Source organism: Tachypleus tridentatus, chromosome 7 (assembly GCF_004210375.1).
Source record: "Tachypleus tridentatus isolate NWPU-2018 chromosome 7, ASM421037v1, whole genome shotgun sequence".
Taxonomy (NCBI): Eukaryota; Metazoa; Arthropoda; class Merostomata; order Xiphosura; family Limulidae; genus Tachypleus; species Tachypleus tridentatus.
Window position 1 is genome coordinate 25493210 of NC_134831.1, and position 22436 is coordinate 25515645.

Consider the following 22436-nt stretch of genomic DNA (forward strand, 5'->3'; position numbering starts at 1 on the left):
CGAATCACATCCTGTGGAATGGCTGTCCACTCAGCCTGCAAAGCTGCTGCAAGTCTGTGGTTGAGGTTGTCGCCGTCGCAGACGTAGTCCAACTCGTCCCAAAGATGTTCGATGGGGTTTAAATCTGGTGATCTGGAGGGCCAGGGAAGAACGTTGATGTTGTGGTGTCTCAAGAAGACAGTGGTGAGTCGGGCTGTGTGAGGACGGGTGTTGTCATGTTGAAAAACGTTGTTGACGTTCACCATGATGGGTTGCACATGGGGCCTAAGAATCTCGTAGACGGTTGCGTACGGTCTGATCGGAAATCCTACGCAACCCTGGTATGGTTGAGGCAGTATTCGTCGCAGTGATGGTCCTATCCCGAAGGTGATGTAACCGGATGTTGCGATCTTGTCCGGGCGTGGTCACACGAGGTGTGCCAGATCGTGGACGGTCACGAGTTGATCCATGTTGTTGGTGACGATTCTACAGCCTTGTGATGGTGCTTGTGTGGACATTCACAGCTCTGGCAACATCTGATCGAGATTCGCCTGCTTCCAAGCGACCAATGGCGTTGTTGCGTTGTGCTTCAGTCAGTCTTGGCGTAACTGTATTGCGTGTCGGTGGCTTAACACTGAGCTATGGAAACCGAGAACCCGTCACTTTTATAGGTATTTTACACATGTTGCACTTGCAGAACATGCAGATCTCTCAAACAAATTTATTGGACACGCATGAGATTTGGCGAAAAACACGATGTTTTCCTCCGTTTTCAAAGTGCACAACTTTTATTGTCATTTTGGTCTGACGATCAGTGCCTTTACACGTGTAACATCACATAATCTGAGCTTGTAACGTTATTACATATATTTCTCTTTAAAATAACAAAAATATCCCTTTTGCGTTTCTTGTTTTGAAGAGTATATTTTTAAATATTATGAAACAAAGGCTTCCAAAGTCTCGGTAAAATGTTAAGCATCAATAAACTAATCAACTAAATAAACTTTCATATAACATTTGTGAAATGAAACACCAGAGTTTGGAAGTGTTAATATTTAAATGTCATGTAAACTTATTTTATTGTTATTTGATATCCAAAAGTCATGAATATTAACATCATCTTTCATCACATCTATTTTTTATATTTCTAATTCATTATCATAGCACGGCAGGCTGAATTGCATAATATTTAGTTATATTATAGGACCCGGCATGGCCAAGCGTGTTCAGGCGAGCGACTCGTAATCTGAGGGTCGCGAGTTCGCATCCCCAAACATGCTCGCCCTTTCAGCCGTGGGGGCGTTATAACGTGACGGTCAATCCCACTATTAGTTGGTAAAAGCGTAGCCCAAGAGTTGGCGGTGGGTGGTGATGACTAACTGCTTTTCCTCTAGCCTTACGCTGCTAAATTAGGGACGGCTAGCACAGATAGCCCTCGAGTAGCTTTGTGCGAAATTCAAAACAAACAAACAAGCTATATAATATGATAAGATCGGGCAAGCTGACATACACAATATTTAGCTTCATTTCATAATAACGAAACAAACAAGCCACATCTGTTGAGGTTTCCCTCTTTTTTTAGCTCCGACATAAAGGCTCATGAAATGGCTCTGAGTTTTTCAAGTACAAACTTTTAGTTCGTAGCTTGAAATCTAGTTACAATTTTGGACTTAGGAGATGACACCCTTTCGAGTGATGTAATTTTCCCACATCTAAAGTTTTATACATTAATTTTATATAATCCTGCTTAAAAGAACTTCAATTTGGAGATAGATGGTAAATATCCTCAGGAGTATTAACATCGAATCGGGTATATGCACACCACACGATTGATATTACTGGTACACAAAAATATAGCTAATAAAAAGTGGGAGAAAAGGCCTCATAGATTAATTTACTCTAAACCTACCTAATAGAATTTCAAGTGCCGTGGCCATTGAGGATTCCCTCTCATTGTTTTTTCATTCACTTGTGATAACCGTAATTATTACAAATAGTAACAATATACTTATAGTTCATTTTGTAACTTTGCGTTTTATGACAAATAAAGAACATACTGCAGAGATATCACTGAGCTGTGCAAACACATAGCACCAAACATTTATGAAATGCAGTACTGATCATATATTTTGTACATAAGCAACGGAAAAATAGTTTGCTCTTACACCGTCTGAATAATTTAACATAAAATACATATGAATGAAAATATCACATTTACCTTTAGATCTCGATGTACAATGTAATGATTATGGCAGTACTGCACAGCAGACACGATCTGAGAGAATTTATTCTGAGCCATTGGCTCTGGCATCCGACCATATTGAGCAACAAACTCTAGATTAAAAAAAATATAGAATATAAATTATTAAACACCTAAAAAATACGACTTTATTCTTAAACAACACATAAAAAATCAGAAAAAAATATTACACTTAAGAAAAAGGTTTTGTATAGTTTAATTTACTTTAATACATTCATGTTTTCAACACTGTGATAAAGTTTATGTGCTTAAACAGGTAATGGGTTGATTTTTAAATCATGGAATATGCTTTGATTTAAAATTGCATACCATAGGTTAACCGCGAAATGAACACCAATCAGAAAGCTATCAGAAATGCAGAACAACACGTTTAAAAGAAACAAACATATTTCTGATATTATATTTCGTCAGATAGCGTTGTGATCATGTGATCAAAATAAAATAACTAAATACGAACGGAATGGAAGTTCGTAAATAATTTAATTATCAGATCATCTGTTTAAAATGTGTCCCCCGTTGGTACAGCGGTCTATGGATTTACAATGCTAAAATCAGGGATTTTGCTCCCCTCGGCGGACTCAGCAGATAGCTCGATGTGACACAAAACACACATAATTAAAATCACTTCTGTGTAATCATTATGTGTCTGTTATTAACGTAACGTTAATTTGCCTGATTACAAACGCTTAGGAAGAGCACGCTTTAAGCCTTCACTAACGAGTTACAAAATCTTCCGTTTCATGAGATACATTTATAGTTATACTAACTATACATACTATAGTTAGTATTTATTTACGAATAAAGAAATGCCGAAATGTTAACATGCTTTTTTTCCTAAATGTTCTATTCCAATATAGCTGAAATGCTTCAGTTGTTTGTGCTATCTATGAATTTTTATGTCAAGAAAAAATATTTTTTAATGTTCTCCGAATATTACAAATATATATTCATTTAAAATCCCATAGAGGAAATTATCCATTCCTCATATTTTTTTGCTTTTGAAATAATAAGGTATGTTATAATAACAAAGAAAATTAAGCCAATCTGAATAAAAAACATCCTTATAATTTGTATACGGACTTATTTCATTTTCGAATTAATTACCACTTGTAACGCTATAAATTATTTGAACTGTTTCTATCGGCTTACCGTCGAATTTTATTTTCATTATTTTATGTTACAAACCATTGCTGTGCTGAAAAACACAAAAATCTTATGTGGAAAAATACATTTAAATATTGTGTTTCATGAACACGATATGGAGGATACCAATAGCTCATGTTCGCGTAACAACAACCAATTAAAACAAGGTACTTTTTGCTATTCGCAACCCATACGACAAATGTTTAGGGTGCAGTTGTTGCTTGTGTTTAACTAATTAGTTGGCACAGTAAACCCTGAGATATTTTGGAATATGTATTCTTTTATCTGATCAATCCCTTTCTTAATTGCCGACATTCGAGTAACAGAAACAGTGTTGCACATTGAATTCATATCGATAATTCTAAGAATATGTTACAATCACTGAATTTTTATGTGACAAATACGGTTTAATCTGATGTTGTACATTAAGAACTAATTTTCGAAGTTATTTTAATTTTGGTTAAGTCTCACAAAAACTGCATTCCGAGGAAAAGGGTCTGGCATGGCCAGGTGGTTAAGGCACTCGACTCGTAATCTAAGGGTTGCGGGTTCGCGTCCCCATCGCACCATACATGCTCGCTTTTTCAGCCGAGGGGGCGTTATAATGTAACGGTCAAGCCTACTATTCATTGGTAAAAGGGTATCCCAAGAGTTGGCGGTGGGTGGCGATATCTAGTTACTTTCCATCTACTCTTAAACTACTAAATTACGGATGGCTAGCGCAGATAGCCCTCGAGTAGCTTTTTGAGAAATTCAAAACAAACCAAACCAAAGGAAAAACGCCAAATTTATTTTATTTTTGTTGTTATGTCACCAACCTTCGTTGAAGAAAGCAGTTGCAAAATATGACCTTACTGCTGTTTCTTTACCACCTAAGATCTACAAAAATATGTCAAGGACGTATTAATTATTACTAATATTTATACTTCAAATGAAGTGCTATGTGTTTAGTTCATGATTCATTCCTTTTCAGCATATCGTCACCGCCAAAACATTTTAAAAAACAATCTACAGGGACACAAATCTTTGTATTTGTTTTGGACAATAACAAGGGAACAATAACAAATTCGTTGGTATCTAAACAAGAGGCTTTAAGTAACATTTTTAACACGAAACCTTTTTTTGCTAATTTAGATTAACAATGGGGGAATTGACAATATGCTACCATTAACCGGGTAAAGACAAATGTGACGTAATTTCCGATTGCACAAGTAGTCGAAAAAAATAACTTGAAGACTAGATTTTCCGATGCAGTATAAATATTATTATTTTACTTCTAGTTTTAAATCATAATAAGACTTAAAAAACTAACAATACCGAAATTTTAGAAAACATTTTCAACTTTATTATGGTTTCATGCAACTTTTATAATTTTCAGTCTTTGTGAAAATCGAACAAGGAGTTAAACATTATCAACTCTGTAAGTGGATTTACCATTCACGTTCATTTATTTTACTTTCTGTTAATGCAAGTTTTAATGCAAAAGAAAACTATAACAGCTGTGGTTTCTATCTTAAAGACAAAACTATTTTCATTCATTTGGCACCAGTATAGCTGAACTTGTGAAAAGTAAAACGGTTCGCGTGTGTTTTCTTATAGCGAAGCAACAATTGGCTATCTGCTGAGCCTACAGAGGGGATCGAACTCCTGATTTTAGTGTTGTAGATCCGGAGACATACCGCTGTACTAGCGGGGAGCAATACGGTTCGCAAACGACGTTCAATGTGGGTTTTATTATGCAATGTAAACTAATATTTTGCTGATTTAACTTACAGTGACCATTAAGGAAGGTAAGGAACTTCAAGCGTTTACTAGGATTAAGCTTTTTGACACACTTGTAATCAAAGCGTATCACAAAGAAGTTATATTTAAATAAAAAAATCATTTCTTCTTAATATTACAGTACATATATTTAGAACTAATGCATAGTTCTAAATAACGATTTTCTGAAACATTACTTGAAACATGTTAGAGAAGAAATAAATGTTGCAAACCGTTACAAATGCATAAAAACATGCAGTTACTTCTTTAACGACGAGTAAAAGCTGTGAGTATGCACAGATGTTCTCACACGTAAGTGTAAAGCTGATTCACTGGGAAATTCTGTAATTACAACAATTAGAAAGATCATAACTAAAACGAATTAGAAAATTGATATAAAAAATTGTAGTAAAGTTCATGTCGCACATTAGAATAATTAGCCGATTACCCGTGGCGCCAGTACATGCATTAAATCCGCGTGTGACGTATTCATGACGTTATATCTGCACCCTGAGAATGGAGAAAAAATAAAGTTCCCCAGACCGGAAACGGAAAAATCGTGATTACACTGGAAATCTACATGCACACAGAATAAATATTTCACGAAGCTGGAGGTTGTACACTGTGTACTAAAAAAGATTTTCCAGTACATTACATGTAAGCAAGAATTTCATTATTGTACGATGCCCAGAAGTCTCGGTATTCTACAGATAGGGAATAAAGTTGATTATAGAGAAGTGATTTATTTTATTTGTTTTTACTCTGACTCCGATTTCGTGGATTAGAAATTTGCAGCAGTCTTTGTTTGTTTTGCTCTGTTATGTTCCCCAATTTCTCAACCCAAGATGCCTTTCTTTGCCTCAAACGTATATTAAAATACTGTGCAAGAAAATTAATCGTTCTGACTTGTTGAGAATGACGTCAAATTTGACGTCAATCGGTAATCTATAAGAAAAACCGTTGCTTCTTAAAACAGATTTAGTATGAAATTTCTACCCAGGTTACTGCCTGTGTATATTCCTTACGCCTAGTCCAAAAGGAAGGCAGCATTCACCGAAATATTTTTGGATGCCATGTCTGGCCCATAGTAGGGGTTCACTGTCATTCTCACAGTTCAAGAACGAAGCTCGTTCTTGTAGCAAGAGAACGAGAAACTGAACCATCTTACTCACAAACCAAAAACGACACCCAATTTGTCATGTAGAATCGTATATACTAGTATACAGATATAACTATAAATAAAATGTATTTAAAAAAGTAAGAGGAAAAAAGAACCAGCTTAGCAAAGTGGTGCTCTCAGACCAACTTAACTTTGTTGTCTCCCGCTGAGACAGCGGTAAGTCTACGGACTTACAACGCTAAAATCCAGGTTTCAATTCCCCTCGGTGGGCACATCACATAGCCCCATGTGACTTTGCTATAAGAAGTCATAAATGTACGTACTTTCACATTTTTGTTGTTTACATTTATCGTTCATGGTAATGTTATTTTATTATGCCAAAATTATTATATGCAGGATTCAAGTTGAGGACTGCTTAATAGAGTAGATTGAAGTATGTTAGGTTTCGCCTCTAACCGTGTTTACTGATTATTTTGTTGTTATCTCTATATACAAAGTATACAGAAAAAAAGTTTTTTTCTGTCTCACATGCAACTACTATTAGGTCGCAAGGCCAATTTCAACCTGAAGTTTGTGGGGTAGTAGTTTTGAGCAAGGGGTATGTTAATGGGAGATTCACAATCCCCTCCATACCCAAATATAGCCGTTAAAAAGCATTTATTATATTTGCCGTACGTTAACTTAAACTACATTCATAGATGGCGCAACGCCCTTACATCAACAAAAAATCTCTACAACCCGATATACACAAGTGTTGAAATCGACAAAAAACAAAAGTCTTATACATTTAAAAAAATGCACTACCAACTCCTGTGGAGCAATAAATAAATGGCCGCTACTATTGTAATAACACATAAAATCAAATGAAGTTTTTATTCGAATAGCCACCTGTAAGCTGATATAAAGAGCAGTTTCTTGAGTTACAGTCACTTATTACTTCGCATCGTCACTTTACAGTTGCGACCTGTAAGACACTTATGAGGCTAGTTACTGTCAAATAATTAATGGCGTAAAACAGCGTTGAAGTACTTTAAGAGCTGAGTGTTGTAAGCGATTAACATAATACATCCATACCGCTACTATATTATCCCTACCTCTTCCTACAAAGTCACCCTGACCATAGCACAACATATACAATGTTTTACGTACTTACATATTGAGCTTGTAAAGTTTACATAAGACTTTCTCAAAGATAATAATGACTACTGTAATAATGTGTTTAAATAAATTAAGCGAAATGTAGGAGTTTTATGGTATTTATCACAGCATCCACTCCTACACATTTTTTTTTAAGTTCGTAGCCTGGACAAAGGACGGGTATCTCACTTTGTAATGAATAAAATAAATATAATTTCGCATAGTCATGTAGAGCATTTAACGTATGTATCAATCATTTAATATGGGTAATTAGCTTTTCTTACACATAAATATGAATGTAATCTTCCCTGACTCCATATGGTTCACCGATAAAACAGTTTTTACGAACGGTGGTATTTACAAGTCGGTTAAACCTTTTCTCTGTAATATTCTTGTCACAGGTTAAATTAACGTAGCTATTGTAATCTTTCCTTTCCAGTGATTTTTGTTATAGTAGAAGAATATTTAACACTCCTACGAAAAGACGTTTCTGGTCCTGATTTCTCCAAGCCCGTTCCCCTGGCTGTGGTTTCGCTAGATAGTAGATAGGGACAGTGGGAATCTCGTTAATCCATTCATTAATGGATTTAAATGGCAATTTCATTTAAATACAAAATTATTAGCCTAATATTAATAACCTTTCAAGTTGCTCTGGGGCCTATTAGGCCCCACTTTTCGTAGGAGTGTTAACCAAATTTCCAAACGTGTTACAACGTAACTTCTAGTACATCATGAATAGCATTTTTATTTAAAATAAACTGTTTGTTTTGAATTTCGTGCAAAACTACACGAGGGATATCTGCACTAGCCGTCCCTAATTTACCAGTGTAAGACTAGAGGGAAGGCAACTAGTCATCACCACGAACCGCCAGTTCTTGTGCTACTTTTATCAATGATTAATGTGGCGGGGATTCGAACCCACGATCTTCAGTTACAAGTCGAGTAACTTAATCACCTGGCCGTGCCGGGCCTTAAAAAAAACAGCACCTAAAAAGTGCATATCGATAGTGTCATAATATTAAGCAATGTCTGTTGTAAGTACACTGAGCACTATTACATAACATTAATGTTTTGTTGTTTTTTCTGTATCGAGCATACATTACACTAGAAGTTAGGTTGTTTATAAACTGCCATGTTTCACAAAATATAATAACGGCAAGCAAATGCTTGTATCGTGTAAGTATATGTTCTGACTGTCATATGAATCCATGTCAAGTCGCCTTTAATTAAATGTTAAGTATAGATTAATTTTCGCACAGAATGACGTCAGCGTTACATGGATAAAATCAGTAACAGTATCGTCGCGATAAAAAAAAGTTTGAAACAGTTTTCAGTATAAATTAAAAAAAAAAGATTCATTTGATGATTAGTTACTTTTTCTTGGAGCTCGTCATAGAAAACAGCAAGGTGAAATCCATTAAACGAAGAGAGAATTTTAATACCACACCGTAAAATAATGTACGCAACATTTCCTGAATATATAATTCTTTTCCCCTGCATACCTTTTAACTTTCTATACTGCTGTTTTCTTTTATTACACTCATTCTTTGTTTCAAAGACTGTAACACACAGTTATGTTTAGTATGACTACAGATTCACAATCGTTTTAAGCAAAAACAATACCATGATGTGAATATCCTGAAGACCTTAAGACTAAAACATCTTTTTAGAAAGTTTACAGAATGTAGCTCACGTTTACGTTGCGCATTTACGTGTTTAATGTTGCAGAAAGAAAAGTTTCTTTTTTTACATCAGCAACGACGATTCTATCCCTATTCTTCAAGAAATCCGGCATAGCTTCAGAAAAACACTGCTATTGGATACCTAACAACTAAATAACGTGAATATTATAATTAATTACACTTGTCATAAGATATCGAGTTTGGCCTATTATACATTTAACATTTCATTCATAAGTTGAAAATATTAAGGTTAATAGCAAGAAGATCGAATCCATTTGGGTTTCTGTTAGTGGATATCAAGGAAAAAAGGCCATATATCCACAAACTGAATTTGTTACAGACCACTAGATGAAACTGATGAATTTAGTGAGAAAGTTTTCAGTAAGATTAAGACTTCAGCTGTTAATGAAGTCATAATTAGTGGTGACTTTAATTTCAGACATATTGGTTGGGAAATGCTAGTAAGTCCAAGTGGGAGAAAGGTTTCTGAAAACTGTTCAAAACGGATTTCTTCACCAATTCGTCAAAAACGTGCAAGAAATAATGCTATGTTAGAGTTAACTTTTAATAAATAAATGGTTCAGAGGGTGGAAACTGGGGAACACTTAAGTGCAAATGATCATTGCCGTATTAGGTTTGATGTTTTGCTGCATATGGAAATCAGGGATAATGATATTTTTATTTCAAATTTCACAAAAGGAGATTTTAAAGCGACACAACGATAATCATCTTATTGGGCAGCTGAATTATTTGGACACACTAATTAGGTGTGGGAAGTTTATAAAGTTTTCAATATTCCAAACAAATATATTTCTTACAGAAAGAAAAGTGTATAGAAAACCGGTTGCCTCACAAAGGATATAGTAGATAAAATTAAAGAAAAGTATCAGAAATGTAATAAATTTAAATCGACTGATATTATAGAAAAGTTACAAGATTTTTAATGATCAAGAAAGATGGTCAAACAGGAAATTAAGACATCCAACAGCAAGTATGAAAACATTTGGCTGAGAACATAAAAATTAACAGTAAGTATTTTGTTAAGTACATTAGAGGTAAACAAAATGTTAGGATGTGGAAATAACCCTTCAGGAATGACAAAGGAAAATTTGTATCTGATAATTACAAAAGACTTAAGTCGTGAAATTCTGTTTTTCTTCAGTTTTTACTAAGGAAGATTTAAAGCAGTATTCTTCATCTTGAACAACTGATAGATGAAAACAAAGTTAAAGAGGGCAAATGCATGAATCCTAAGCTAGTTAAAATAAAACTTAAGTTTAAGGAATGATAACCCTCCTGGGACAGATAATATTTCTCCAAGAGTTTTAAAGGAAGTCAAGGACTGGATATGTGAGCCATTTGCAACAATTTGTTTTTGTAAGTCCTTGAAAAGTGAATATGTACCAACAGATTGGAAATTAGCTAATGTCACTCCTATCTGAAAGGGATGTAATAGAAGTTGTCCCAGTAATTATAGGCCTATTAGTTTTGCATCATTTGTGAGAAAAGTTTTGGAAAGTTTGATAAAATACACTTTGCAATGTATTTTAACAAAATGTAGAATATTTACCGGCTAGTCAACATGATTTCACTAAAGGAAAATCTTGCCTTATAAATATTTTAACATGCATTGAAAATGTTACTGCATATGAAGATGAGGGTGTGTAGGTTTGGAGTATTTGGATTTCCAGAAAGCATTTTACAAACTGTCACACAAAAGGCTTGTAAAGAAACTTATCTCTATAGATGTGTGGGATACTTTAACTAATTGGATAGAAAAGTGGCTTGACAAAAGAAAGCAGAGGATTATTATCAACGGAGTTTAGTCAAACTGGATTACTGTTGTAAGTAGTGTACCTCCGAGCTAAGTAGGACCACTGCTATTTTTGATTTATGTTAATGACAATGATGAAGGAATTGTGAAAAAATCACTTAAATTTACTAATAATATGGAAGTCTTTAGTATTACTGGGTGTCAAGAAGATGCTGATTTTTATGCAGTGAGTTGGACAAATAAATAGTAGATGATTTTACGTATGATAAACACAAGATATTGCATGTTGATCATCATAACTTGAATTATAACATTTGATGGCAATAACCTTAACACTATCATTAAAGAAAGTGTTATTTGTGTAAAGATTGTTCATTCTCTTAAGCCATCTAAGCAGTGTGCAGTTGCTAGTTGTAAAACAAATAGGATATTAGGTTGTACCTACAGAAATAAAGAATACAAGTCTAAAGAGGTTATAATTTTACTGTATAGGTCACATTTACAATATTACATTCAGTCTTGGACTCTTTACATTAGGAAAGATATTGAGTTGTCGGAAAGGATGAAGAGGAGGGTTACTAAAATGGTACCTGGGATGGATTGGTTCTCTTGAAAAAAAGGAAGATATATAGGAAATCTAATTAAAGTGTTTAAGATTATAAAAGGAATTGATAATGTTGATGCATCAAGGTTTTTCATACTTAATACCAAGATATTATAGAATTATGGGATACCAATACATATTTAAGCAAGTTGGAGGTCGTCTTCAGTTATTTGTCAGTAATGGTGACTGACCTATTGAATGGGTTGCCTTTGGATGTTGTGGAAGCAATAAATTTGAGAAAGATTAAAAGAAAGTCTGATAGATATAAGAATGATAATGGTTGGCTTTATTTATTTAATAGTTTTAGTTTGGCTTAGGCAATGGTACAGCCAAGATAGTTTGTTTTGAATTTCACACAAGGCTAAATAAGAGTTATTTAGCTAGGCAGCTAGTCACCCCCGCACACCATCAACTCTTGGACTACTCTTTTACCAACGAATAGTGGGATTGATCGTATTAATATAATGCTCCCAAGGCCTAAAGGGGGAGCATGTTTGGTGTGATGGGGATTCGAACCCGCGACCATCAGATTACTAGTCAAGCGCCCTAACCATCTGACCATGCCGAGCCACAGCCGCGATGGACCAAGATATTTTACTATTCAGTGAAGAATGGAACCTATATATTGTTATTTGACAAATTTCACAAGTAGAGGCTGATCTCTAGCCTGTATTTCTGAATGGATAATTTGCTAGAGTGTTCATGGTATTGTTGTTTACAGATTGAAGTAAATATACAGGTTAATTCTGAAATGGAAAGTAATAATTACTATAAGGGATATTTTCTGCAATCATATTTATCTTAAAGCAGACTAATGGACCAGGGGATTATCTTTGATCAATTAATTAAAACCTATATAATGGTTTCCTTAGTAACTTATGCTTCCTATATTTACAGACTTTTCGTAACACAAACCAGAATTTATCAAATAAGGGAATGATACCCATTTTCATATGACAAAATTTTGTAAATATACATATATATAAACATTTCTGTACCAATATATACTTCTGTAACACGTACACAGAATAGAAACTACCAGGTATAACTTGACAAACTGGCACTTGCGATGAACGGGATTAAACAGAAGTAATCTCAAAATATTTACCTTAGAGACATTTTTCTGCCGAAATATTACTTCTAATATGAAACAGAATGTTTAAAGTAACATACAAAATAAATATACTCATTCCTATAAAGAAGTTTTGAAAAATGGTGTAAAAGGAATGTTTTAAGACATGTGACATTTACTGCTTTTGAAACTCTTAATTCAAACACTTTAGAGTCTATAATTTTCAGTTATCTCAGATCTATAAAGAGAGGGCAAAGGTTTATACTGTCGTGTTTTTTTTTTTTTTATAAAGATACCAATTTGGGTTTCCTGCTTAAAATATCACTTACCAATACTTCGAGTACACCATTTCATTCATTATCTTATTTATTCTAACAAATATATATATATATATACACACACACAAAAAAACCTATACCTAGCAAGTAAGATATTTTTATCGATCAAAAATTCCTGATGAAACACAATTTTAAAAATTCCAAAAATTTAAAAGGTAGTTCAAACTCTCAACAAAACAATTGAAAAAACAAAAAAAGAAACAACTCATTAACTTGACATAAACATTGACAATACTTTCAACTATACAAACACATCATCTTATGACATCTGTCATGGGTCTTCAACAACAAATATAATATAAAATCTCAGTGTGGTATTATTCACTGAATAATTTAACAAAAGACGAATAGAAAACTGAGTAAAAGCGTTCTGTGCGTATAATTCCTGGTAAAAGAGCAACAAAATGTCAAAGTACGTATTAAGTGAAGTATTGTTTCAAGTACTCGCAACTTAAATTTAAACTAACGCAAGTGATAAAGGTTTTACTTGAGCATCCAAAGGATGACGCTACAGCAGGAGAGTGTGGGAAGGCTTATGTTGTCACAAAAGTTGAGGAAGTCATAGTTCAGTTTTTGACACCAAGGGCTTGTCATTAGGGGCGTGTTGCTAGCTCACCATATTGTCGTATACTTGTATATATTTATCAAAGATGACAACGTTGTAGTACCATTTATTGCTACCAGGTGACGTATTGGTAGGCCACCAATATTGATTGTTTAAGTTCTAGTACCACGTAGAGGAATGACTCGTAGAAGAAATGGCTCAAAAAATTATTTATTAATCACTTCTTCCTAAAAAATGATTATATCTTGATTAAAATTTGCGCAAGTGATTAAAAGATTTCAGTAATATTGTTATAATAAATAATCTGGACATGGTAATTATTTTTAATGTTTTATTTTCTCACTAAAATATTGTGTAAGCTAATCTAGAGAAAACGGCACATTTATTAATGACGTGTTGATGTGAAAAAGTTTTACAATAAAATTACAAACAAACAAATCATTATTATCATAAAGGAATATAAATTTAGATAAGAGTTGTCGTTTTAATATCTACTTAATATGTACAACATTATCAACACACAGATGAAGATAATACTTGCAACAATACCTCTCGCATATACTTGTTCATGTGAATTGTAAGTTATCATTAATGGAACATAAGAGGTAAATTAATCAAAGTTTCTTTATTTTAGAAACTACACAAAATATTTCATCAGTTTCAAACTGAACTATCTGTCCCCCTGTTATGCTGACCCTCACATACCACTCTTGTATAGCTTAAAACAGATATGATCTCTTCAATATATGCAAGACTTGTAAAATTTCATACACAAGTTTACTCTCCATCATTACAGAATAATCTTTGCAACTAAAACATATTACTTGTCTACTATATATTAAATTTGACAAAGGTTTTGTATAAAAAAAACACATTTATATTCTTACATTTTACATATTTCAGAAAGCTAAATGTATACATTCACAATATTTGTTGGTTTAATAAGAAGTTATTTTCTACTCCTATGTTACTAATTTCTGTTGTTGATCTAGAGATCATATATTTATCTTTTAAACATAATAAAACGCTATACAGATAGCCTAACTTCTTGAAGGTGTAATTGTTTAGGCAAAAATAGAACAATCAATATCATTCATTTACTATTTGAACAACTTTTATCTGAGACATTAATCCCTCTGGCAGTATAACAATCGTCTATATTTACAAAAAACATCATACGTATGAATTACCAATATTCAATTCGCATTCATACAAGTTAGTGTATATTCCTTGTTATACTTCTATGGTTTACGATATTTAGCAACCGTCATTGTCGTAACAAGAATTAGTCGTATGACATATTTCTCCTTAAGTTATAGTTCCCTAAATTTTATATTAAAAATAAAACTTCAGTAGCAGAGAAAGGAGACAGTTTTACATTAACTTTTTATCACTGATGTCTTTTAACAGTTAACTGGCATACTATTGTCACTACAGCGGTAAAAATAAAGTTAGGAACGGAGTATTTGACATCTTCTTGGTTTCAGTCTAAGCAAAAATACCAAACTTAATATCGAGATAATCGAAGTTTTCCCTTGTACAAACTTACAAAAACTAGTAATCAGACGAAACGTACAACGATTTCTTAAGTCGAACATACAAGTTTATCGCTGATGAAAGACCTAATATCTAGTAATCTAGTTTGTGATGTCAGCTGGAAATATATCAAAGTATCAGTTAAAATAATATATCAGTTATCAACGTTACAACATTAGCTATATACTTAACCTTTTATGAAACATTTCCAATTAGCTGTGACCAGGTGATTCTATTTCGCACAGTTCGAGATGACGTTTATGAGCTAGCTTCAGTGTTTTATGGACTTTTAACAGAAAATGTATGAATAATCAGTAAATCATTGATTTACTACTTTTAACAAAATGAGCTACTTGTTTATTTTTGAATTTCGCACAAAGCTACTCGAGGGCTATCTGTGCTAGCTGTCCTTAATTTAGCAGTGTAAGACTAAAGGGAAGGCAGCTAGTCATCACCACCCACCGCCAACTCTTGAGTTACTCTTTTACCAACGAATAGTGAGATTGACAGTCACATTATAACACCCCACGGCTGAAAGGGCGAGCATGTTTGGCGCGACCGGGATGCGAACCCGCGACCCTCAGATTACGAGTCGCACGCCTTAACACGCTTGGCCATACCGGGCCAAATGAGCTACTATACAAATGACATCAGGGTGTTAAAGCATACATTTTGTCTCTCTCATTTGACAAAGCAAAACAACAGATTCATTGAAATAACTGTGATTAAATCTAGGGTATGACTCGTGTATTTTTGGTGTTAACGAAAGACAGCTCTAAAATCTTTAACAAAATTCATGGGAATTGATTTTTGAAAAAGGGAGATGTCAACAGAACGTTCTTCAAGAAGTTAAACAGATACAATGTTCCGTAGGTAATTGTTACGATACCGATTGTTGGTCTAATAAATCCTAATGGAAATGTTTACACAAAAAAAATCATTTTCCTGTTTTAGGTTAAAATAAACCTACCGCTACTGCTAGGTCAAAACTAACCACTGTCAACGATTTGAAATCTTCATCTAATATATTTGATCCTTTGTTCTAGGCCGAATAATACAGTTTGAAGTTGTGACAATGTGTTGTATATCTGACACTATTAGTTTGGTTTTTGAATTTCGAACAAAGCTACACGAGAGCTATCTGCGCTAGCCGTCCCAAATTTCGCAGTGTAAGACTAAAGGGAAGGCAACTAGTCACCATCACCCACCACCAAGTCGTAGGCTACTCTTTTACCAACAAATAGTGGGATTGACCGTTTATTATAACGCTCCCAGGAATAAAAGGGCGAGCATGTTTGGTGTGATGGGAATCCGAACTCACTACCCTTAGATTACGAGTCGAGTGCCTTAACCACTTGGCCATGCTGGGCTAACACTGTACTATAATTAATATTTTTTTTGTAAATATATATCATACGTTTAAACAAAATAGAACATTTATTCTTAGTGAATTGACTTTACTATGTAACAACAGAAATAGAACAAAGATTATACACTATCTTGTATAAAAAATAATTTAATCCATAAATATTTCAATTTTGTAAACAAAGGTTATCATGGTATCAGATAATATTTCTCCAGTTTGTTTTTGTATTGTTTAAATCTAGTGGGAGGTTAATATGAGTATGCTGTCTAAATATTAAAGGAGATAGGAAAGTGGTCGCTTGTGATGTTAAAGTGTAAAGTACCGGGGGAAAAGGTAGAAGGAGGAGTAAGGTATGCGTATTTCTTATAGTAAAGCCACATTGGGCTATCTGCTGAACCCAGCGAGAGGAATCGAAGCCCTGATTTTAGCGTTGTAAATTCGTAGACCTACCGCTGTACTAGCGGAAGGCGGGAATAAGGTCGAAGACTGTCAATATCCCAATATATGAAGCGGTATGTCTGCATTGTCTGTTTGAAAATCATCATATTCACTATAATAATTAGAGACAGATTTAAGTACAATTCAAATTTAATTCTAAATATACTGACTTTATGGAAAAACAACAGTAGTAACTTTAGGGAAAACTAATTTAATCTGTACATATTTCACGATATTATGCTATCAGATATAAACTGCCAAACTGTAGGATGGACACTTTTGTACACACTTACATGATCACACCTTCAATAAGTTAAGACATTACACTTTGAATGTTATCTTTAAATGAGAAATATTCGAGTTCTAGTTTGAAACTTAGTATAATGGACGTAATAGTTTCTTTGGATTGCAAATATACTATTTATAAAACGTGAAAAAAAGATGGGTAATATATTTTATCGTAAGAAACTTGAAAAAAATGTAGGTTGTTTGTCGTTTTGTTTAAACGATCGAAATGCACGTTGTTTCTGGCACGTGTCCTGTCTATACCTAATAGATTTGTTTTATTTACACCATCATACGTGTAAACATTTAAATATTGTCTAATCTGTGACACTTTACAAGTCTTTATTTGTATATCGAAGGTCAGATTTAAACTATTATGCCCATGGTGGATTTAGTTATAAAATATTAAATAAGGAAAACTTTGATTACTTCTGTAAAGCAAATATTATACAGAGTTTATTATTACAAAATGATTATAGTAACCAATGGTTTTTGTTATAAACACTGCGTTTCTATCAAAACTTCAATCGCTTGGTTTATGGATGCAATATTTCAAATTAATCATATGGGCTTTTCCTCCATGTCTTTAGTTTACATTATGTTTCATTACACCACAAATCTGATGGTCAAACCAGATCTGCTCTTATGTCACTCCTAATCTCGAAAGAGTCACGTGCTTAGTAAACAATTTACTAAGGGTTGATGACGTCAGTATGTTCAATGTACTGTTACAGTTCTTTCTTCTTACAGCCGCCCGCTAGTACAGCGGTATGTCTATGGATTTACAACCCTAAAATCAGGAGTTCGATTCCCCTCGGTGGGCTCAGCAGATGGCCCAATGTGGCTTTGCTATAAGAAAACACACATGCACTTCTTCTTACATGTTAAGCAATGTTAAACAGACAACAATTTACTAGCCGTCTGTACTTACTCTAAAAACAACGTGTAGAAACTTTTATGTATGTTTACTGCTAGACAGTCTAAAAGTTCTGGTATTTTAAATAGTAACATAGGGTTATGTATGATTTGTGAAAAATTGCCATACAAAACATTGAAATAAATTACGTTTTCCATATTTTCACTAGATTTGTGTGCTTTTGGAGGTGATAAGGTGCAATATAACCATTTATTATTTTAGATCAGACTGAAAAATATGTAAAATATTGATTCTAACATAATAAAATCTTAACGTTGATGATTTGTAGAAGTACCGTGACAGTATGATTTTTTTTTAAAATCCTACGGATAGTTGTTATAATGATAATAATTAAATATATACATAAGTGAAAGTTCATTTTTGTAAAAGTTGAGACATGTGTAGCATGTGTAAATTATTATGTTACATAAAGTAAAATTAGTAAAAGCGTACGTTATAACTGTTTTATGGTATTGTCCTTTTTAAGGCGATTTAAGCCTATAGCAATAGTGAGTATCATAGTCCTTTTAGAACAGGAAATATAATAATTTAGTAGTTAAAATCTTTAATTACTTAATTGAGGAAGTTTTACTTATTGTATTTTTCTTATATGACTAACAACTAACAAAGAAATGTTATGTACATTTTAAGATGATTTAATTATAAATTATTATAATTATAAATGAATTACGTTTAATTGCCTGTTTTTATGCCGATTAAGTGCAGGCTTCTTAAGACATGCATTTTATAAGTCATGGCTGCATAAAAAAGACGTTCTCTGTTTTGGGGTACAATTACACAATCATTCATAATGGCTGCCTGTTATGGGGGCCTAGTAACGTGCCATCTGGTGGCAAACCATAGAACTATGCCCTCGACATCTTTGATAACATCACCCTCCTCTCCTCATCACAGCTTCCGTCCTCATGTGTTATTGTCAAATGCTAAGGTAACTAACAGCGCAACAGTTGATTGGTTGGTTTGGAGTTTTATGGCGCAAATAACTAGGCTATCTGCGCCAAACATCCGGTAAATTGTTTGTTTTTTGAATTTCGCACAAAACTACTCGAGGGCTATCTGTGCTAGCCGTCCCTAATTTAGCAGTGTAAGATTAGAGGGAAAGCAGCTAGTCATCACCACCCACTGCCAACTCTTGGGCTACTCTTTTACCAACAAATAGTGGGATTGTTCGTCACATTATAACGCCCCCACGGCTGAAAGGGCGAGCATGTTTGGCGCGACGGGGATGCGAACCCGCGACCCTCAGATTACGAGTCGCACGCCTTAACACGCTTGGCCATGCCGGGCCTTATCCGGTAAAAAATTAAAGTATTAACATTCACAAGAGGAAATTAAGGTAAAACATGTCAAAGTTTTTTTTTCATTAAAAACATAAATAAATAGCATTAAATCCAATTTTTACATCTAGTCTACAGCAGTAAGGGAAAAACTGCAGTAATACAAGTTGTAAAGGACTTTTTGTAGCATAACTGTAATTATCATAACTCGCCAGGATGGCTAACGCGTAAGTTCAAAAATCAGTGTTAGCCACCTGAAGTTGCACTTTCCAGTCCTGGTTTCGAGTTTCTTGACGTTATGGCCAGTTTCTAATTTCAAATCGAACTAGTTGGACTTCGATTCTTAGAAGGGAATCACATTAAAAAAGGTCTAATATATACATTTAAAAATCAAATTTAAATAACATTAAAAAGATTAATGGCCTTTAAAAAAAATAAAAACATTTCTAAAGGTGGACAGTGTCACCGTCGCCAATAACATTGTCTAATGTTATGAATAAACCTTGGGACAGAACATGTTTAAACATATTGTTGCATCAGTCCCAGATAAAAGAAAATGATGAGTTAAAAAACTGCAACCAATGCGTAGTCTTGTTAGTATAACTTCTTCTTTACGATCCTTAAGGTAGCAAGACTGCCAAAGTCCAATATAGGGTTTTATTTCAAAAAGTTTGTTTTCACGTTGCTCGCTCCAAGTTTATTGCCAAGTGGCACAGAGCTAAGCCTTGAATACAGACCAGCAGTGATAGAGCAGACAAATTTAGCTGCGGTGTCGGCGAGCTCGTTCCCGCGAATACCAGCGTGGCCTGGTATCCAGAAAAACTGGATAGACGTAGATGTTAAAGAGAAATGGGCCAATCGGTTTTGAATATCGGCGAGAACAGGATATAAACTAAAGTGAAGCGATTCCACGGCCAGTAGAGAACTAAGCAAGTCAGTATAAACAGTGCAATTTGAGTACTGCTTAGCTTCTATGCGATCCAAAACAAGAGAAATGGTGTAAAGTTCAGCAGTGAATATAGAAGCTATAGAGGGGATTCTGTGCCCAACCAATGAACCACAATAAACCATGGCAGAGCCCACACAGTCATCTGATTTCGAACGATCTGTAATAAATGGGAATGGAAGGATGGTTCATAAGATATTCAGCAAATTACAGAGAGTATTTCCAAACTGGAGTGTCTGCTTTTTTCAGATGACTGAAAAATAGGTCACATTTGGGGACTGTAAGAAGCCATGGTGGGATGGGCTGACCACTAGATAGAGCAATGTTATCCAAGGACAGACCTAATTCATGTAACTTCACCTGGATACGAAAGCCAAAAAAAGCAATGGTAGATCGTCAGTTCTGAAACAGCATGTCCCATCAAAGAAGGAAAACACAACCCCAGGTGGGATGCTTTGGTAAGGAATGAAGTTTCCAAGCATATAATAAAAACAGTTGCAAACGACGGAGGGGCAAAGAAGGTTCATGAGACTCTGTGTATAAGCTCTGAACTGGAGGAGTGAAGACAGGCCAAGTGCAGAGCCGAAGTCGCTGATGATGAATGGGGTCCAGCATCTTTAAGGCCGAGGTCCTTGGCAGAGCCACAGCCCAGTGTCCCTAGTCTAGTTTTGATCGAATAAGAGCACGATATATCTTTAGCATATAAAATCGATTCACTCCCCAAGTGGTGGAAGAGAGGACATGGAAGATGTTCAGTGCTCTTGTACATTTGACCTGTAGCTGCTTGATGTGTGGTGTAAAGGTCAGCTTATGGTCAAAGATAAGCCCCAAGAACTTTGTCTCAGCACAACTTCACTTATTCGGAGTTCAGGATCAGAGTGAATACCACGTTGGCAGCAAAAGTGCATGCAAACGATTTTCGAGAGAGAGAAGTTAAAGCCGTTTGCTGTGGTCCATTTCATTAAGCGATTGAGGGCAGTCTGTAGCTGCCACTCAATATACCTCATGTTTGACTACTGACATGAGATGTGAAAGTCGTCGACATAGAGCCCATTTGCAACAGTAAGAGGGAGTTATTCAGTGGTAGCATTAATCTTCATATTGAGAAGTGTGACACTCAAAACACAGCCCTGAGGGACTTCAAGTTCTTGTAGAAATGAATGGGAAAGTGTTGAACCCACATGAATTTGGAATCGCCTTTTCATTAAAAAAATGTTTAATAATAATGAACAAATTGCCACGTAACTTATATAAATGGAGGTCTCGTTAAATGTCATACCTACACGTTGTATCATAAGCCTTCTCAATGTCAAAGAATATTGATACCAGATGTTGTCATTTGAGAAAGGCTTCTCTGATTGACGTTTCAAGGTACATGGTTCATGGTACAGCTCTGTCGTTGGAACCCACATTGGGTGGGCGAGAGGAGGTTGTTTGATTCGAGGACCAAATGAGACGAGCATTAACCATCCTCTCTAAGGTCTTACAAAGACAGCTCGTAAAAGCAATTGGACAGTAGTTGGAATCCTTACCTGGCTTAGAAAAAGGTAGGACAATAACCTGTTGCCAAACATCAGGAAAAACATTCTCCTATCAGATGCAGTTATAAACAATCAAAGAGTAGTAAGAAAAGCAGGGGATAGATGGCGCAGCATTTCATAGCATACATCATTGGGTCTGACCGATGTACTGCGAGACCAATGAAGGGCCAGTTTGAGATCCACCAGTGTAAAGGGACGATTATAGTCATAAAGACAATCAGCTCGAAAGGAAAAATGTGATCGCTCTGCCCGAGTCTTGATAGCTAAGTAGGTGGAGGAAGAAGAAAAAGTTCTTGATACCCATCAAAAGCTTTCACCGAGAGTATCAACGATGTTTGCTACAGGTATCAGCTACTTCCTGGCCATCAGAAAGCAAGATCAAGAGGGGAACAGAATTATATTGCCCACTGACCTTTCGAATCTTATCCCACATGACTTTGGAACTGGTGGAAGAAGATGTGGTGGTTGTGAACTTATTCCATGAGTCCTTCTGGATTTAACATCTCATCCACCAAGCATGTGCAAAGGCTTGGTGGTAAGCGATGCGGTGCGAGAGTGTGATATCTACGAAAATATCCCAGACATGTTTTGACCCTTCTGTGCCATGTGACAGGGAGGATTCCACCACAGACGAGGATATCGTAGGAAACGTGTTAATTTTCTAAGGAATACATT

General features: G+C 34.9%; 1 pseudogene across 1 annotated transcript in view; it reads right to left on the reverse strand.

Moving 5' to 3' along the window:
* LOC143255332 (serine/threonine-protein kinase SIK1-like) overlaps nt 1–22436 on the reverse strand; it is a 76735-nt pseudogene that overhangs the window by 22535 nt on the left and 31764 nt on the right. Inside the window, exon 4 of the transcript XR_013030556.1 lies at nt 2198–2313. The product of XR_013030556.1 is annotated as a serine/threonine-protein kinase SIK1-like (transcript). The remainder of the gene's footprint in view (nt 1–2197; nt 2314–22436) is intronic.